Below are 4419 nucleotides of genomic sequence, written 5' to 3'. Positions count from 1 at the left end.
GTTTTAAAGTTTAAGCTGCTGGGTGGGTTATACATATGATAAGCACTGTATAACGTGGATCCAACACATGTATTAAATATCTAATTGTAAGTCCTTCATCTTCCACGATGCTGTAGGGCTGCACATCTCTAGATATCATTCGAGCTAGTGCTCTGTCAATCATTATTTTTTTGGATGATGAAAGTTCATATACATCTTTGCTTTTTACATATTTATCCAACGTATTTAAATTTGGTGTCTTATTTGATTTCAGTGGATGAGCACGTTTCAGATGTTCAATCAAATTTGATGTATTGCCACTTCTTCTATGACTTTCCGCAAAGGCGACATTTGGCAATCATTTTGTTTTGGGCTTTATCAAAATATGTCCAAACTTGCGATGCCTTCTTTTTTCGCTTCAATGTGCAGCAATTATTTTCGGATTCCTCATCCACAACAGCATCCTGCACAGTCAGATTTGCTTCAGCGGTCAAAGCATCTATGGTATCATTTATATTTAATACGAAACTTATGAAAAACAGACGACTAGCATACATTACATTTTATTATTACTTACTTGAAGTTTTAGGCATTTTTCCATGCTCTTCAGCAGGCACAACCCAAGCTCAAAATGGTTAAAAATCTAAATACCCTATTAAATGAAATTATGCATATATAGTTTTAGTTATATTGGCAAAATTAATTAATTAAGAAAATACGTACACGTGCTTCTCCTCTGCTTACTAGGGCTGCAGAACCATCGATGGTTGAAGAAAACCATCGATCTATCGTGATATTCAACTTCCATCGATATATCGGAAAAAACCATCGATTGTTTTGCAGCCCTACTTTATTTGCTCCGGTCTATAAGTAGCTCCGATAGCTCTTAAGATGGCGGCGTGAAGTTGATTTGCACAGACGGACGGGAGGACACGCGGACATGGCTATATCGACTCAGCCTCTCATGTTGATCAAGAATATATATACGGAAACGTCTCCTTCTGTGCGTTACAAACATGTGACCAATTTTATAATACCCTCTGCAAGGGTATAAAAAGCTGGAGGAATCAACGTCATGGACCATTAGATCTCCAGTAGTGGAGCGGCCTGGAAGACCCATATTACCGTTCATGTATTTATAAAAACGCGGACAAATCAAAAAATCGGGACAGCTATCAAAAACGGTAGGAAATAATATGTAGTTGCTGATAGCGGCTGCCAAAATAGCAGCTCAGAAGCGATGTTAAGCGGATGTTGCCGCATTGTTGAATTTGCTTGCTATAAGTCCTCAAAAGGCAAAATCTTGGAAATAGTGAAGATGATGTCTGTACAAAGTTTGCCAGACGAAGTTTTGTCTTTTTTGCTTGACAACAACTTGACCAAAGCTCAGTATTGTGACATAAAAGAACTCACAAGTAGGGCAAAATGTGGTGTTTGTCTATTATATAAAGCGGTAGTCGATAGAAATAAGCAATGTCGTCCTGTAGGTATTGAAATTGGAGACAATTGGTCGGTCTGCAAGACCTCCTCGATCACACCGCAACTCGCATCGTCTGCCTTCAAGCTGATATTGTATAAGCCGTTACGAATAACCAAAAATGGTTTCGATGGAAGCACTGGTCAAGCAAACTATAGCCAACCGTACTGCGGTAAAAGATCTATGGCTGCAGATTCAACATTGACTCCACTACGAATGACTGATCCTTCAGGAAATATACGAAATAACCGAACTCCACAATTCACAATAGAGTTCGTTAAAGAAACTAAGGAAGTAATCTTAAAAGAAAACTCCGACCCAAATGATGAGATTGTAAAACTAACCTTCTGCAAGGTTAACAAAGTTGTTTATGCTAAATTTGTAATGCAACTATCTGTTATCGATAGAAAAGTCCTGTGTACATTGACCGGTACTAAAACATTTCAAACGTGCCCGATTTGTGGAGCAACTTCAAAAGATTTTATGTCAAACAGTCAATTGAAATGGGAAAAATTTGTGCCCCTTATTGATAATTCAACTTACGGTGTGAGCCGAGTTGGATTCGGTTTTTTAAAATTATTTTACACGCTGGATATAAAAATTGCGTACAAAAATGGCGGATAACACAGACAGACCATTTAAAAACTATGAGCAGTTCGCCATCATCACTGGCATTGACAAGTTTAAAAAAACTTCAAAAATTGAGTCAAGCAATTAATTTAACCCTCTCATGCCCGAATTAAATTGGGCGAGGCTAAAAATTTTTTGAGTTGACATATAAGCTAGACTTGACCTCAATATCAGCTGAAAAAAATTTGAATGTCCTTGGTGTCCTGGTTCAAGAGCTACAGGATGTTGCATTTGCAACGGCCGCTAGTTTGAAATCCACCGCCCACGCCATTCTATAAGCTGGTATTTTCACAATTGCAAGGTAAAGAAGTATGCCAACAAACATTTCAGTGCATTTCAATTCTACGCCCTTCGTTTGAATGGCATATAAGTTCGTTTCCTCTCATATTTTCTGCCACAGTTCATCCGCAAAAAAAATACTAAAATATTTGATGGGGTTTTTCACGGCATTGCTGCGTAATTCGCTTTTCCAAGTGGTCTCACTTTCCATAAACTTTGTACTCCTCCACTTCAAACTCCTCAAATCAATTAGTTCCACCACCTCCTGTACAACGTTTTCATTTTCATTCAATTCTCCATCATTTTCGCATCTAATAAGTTGGTCAATCGATCTAACTTCCACATTTTCAGCTTTGTTATCCAAATTTTGCAAAGTTACTTCTTTAATTTCCTCCATATTTCGATCTTCTTCTTCTTCATTTTCCTCATCAGCCGAATCATCCCAATCAAAGTTGGCAAATTTTTCAATCTCAGCTTGAGTCAGACTTTTTGGGGGCGTTTTAGAATCTGTATACAGAAAAAATTTTATTTTTCGAAAATTTCCACAGTAGCCCAATGTTGCATATACGCAACACTATATTTACAAAATTATTACAAACAAACTAAATAGTTTTTTCATTGGTTTTTTTTTTTATATACTCACTTACCTTTCTTTAACAAGTTGTTGAACTTAGATTTACGATGAAGTAATTGTTTAATTGATTTTAAACACTAATTTAAAACCACGTGTTTTTACATATCTCATTTTTTAACTACGCACTCGGGAGAATAGCTACAAACTGAACGCGTGTGCAGCTGACTGCCGAACAACTAGCTGTAAGCTCACTCAGCACATGCAGCTATATTTCAGCGAAAGATTCAAAACAAAAAATTTAAAATAACGGTAGTTATAGGCTTATAGCAGCGGTACAGTTAGGCGATACTTAAAAGAAAATGACTTGAAGATCCAAACCTGCTGCAAAAACAAACCGCTCCTTACGCCAAAAATACCGCCAAAAAATAGAATCAGTTTTCAGAAATTGAGTCCCTAATATGAGTTGGAAGTACCCCAAACCCTACTCATATTGAAAAAGTTTGGTATTTTAGCAAGCGAAAAATAAAGCGGTATAGGCCAAAAAATGTTCAAAACTGAGCTGAAATTTTTGAATTTACTTCGTATAATGAAGTTGTACGAAAGTCGGTCTTCTCGAATACAAAAAGTTATAGAAGCAAAATTCCGCAACGCACGGTATTAAAAAAAAAAAGTGCGTCTAACGGTTAGACACGATAGAAGTGAAACCTTCCGTAAAACAAACTGAGAGAGTACACCGTTAGAAAGTTCAGTCTGTCTAGAAGCAAATGAAAGAAGAAAGGAAAAAGATAACGGTACATATGACAAAACTAAAGCAAACTAAAGCACATTTTATGTGTGTCATAATTATTTGAGCAGTGCAAAAGTAACATTAATTCTTTGATTGGCGTCCGCAAAAGGCAGTCATATTAATTTGCTGATGTCTCAAAATTAATATCGGAGATCGTAACAAAATTCAAGGGTGGAACCTCCGCATCGGCCTTGGCAAAGATATACAAAATTTCACGTAATACTGTGTACTATTTAAACAAAAAAAAAGATAACCAAGGAGATTTGAACAATTTAGAAAGATCTGGACGAAAACGTGCACTTGATCCGAGGCAATGCAGACGAATATTGGGAGAAATTGCAGAGAATCCATCAATAAGTCCTGTAAAAGTCGCAGCGGCTTCAGAAAATTTAATTGATAAGAAAGTCAGCAGCTCCACTATCTATCGCAGGATGAAAGAAATTAATATAAAAACGTACGTGGTCCGGAAGATTGTTGACATTAGCCCAGCAAATAAAGTAAAACGACTGGAGTTTGCTTTAAAGTACATAAAAAAGCCTGTAGAGTTTTGGCACAATGTATTGTGGACGGATGAGACGGCTTTTAAATATCAAGGCTCATATGGAAAGCGATTTATGCACCTTCGAAGGAGTCAAAAGCACAAGGCTGTGCAGCCCTTGAACAAATTTGGAGGAGGTACCGTAATGTTTTGGG

The 4419-nt window shown here is 37.0% G+C and overlaps 1 long non-coding RNA gene across 1 annotated transcript; it reads right to left on the bottom strand.

Moving 5' to 3' along the window:
* Positions 1–27: 27 nt before the first annotated feature.
* Positions 28–736, bottom strand: LOC124460823. Its single transcript, XR_006954807.1, has 3 exons — positions 703–736; positions 557–631; positions 28–478 (listed from the first exon to the last, which is right to left on the bottom strand). It is a non-coding gene; the product is annotated as an uncharacterized LOC124460823 (long non-coding RNA).
* Between the last annotated feature and the right edge of the window lie 3683 nt (positions 737–4419).

This window comes from Drosophila willistoni, unplaced genomic scaffold (assembly GCF_018902025.1).
Source record: "Drosophila willistoni isolate 14030-0811.24 unplaced genomic scaffold, UCI_dwil_1.1 Seg124, whole genome shotgun sequence".
NCBI classification, from domain to species: domain Eukaryota; kingdom Metazoa; phylum Arthropoda; class Insecta; order Diptera; family Drosophilidae; genus Drosophila; species Drosophila willistoni.
This window is presented reverse-complemented; position numbering and strand designations above follow the sequence as displayed.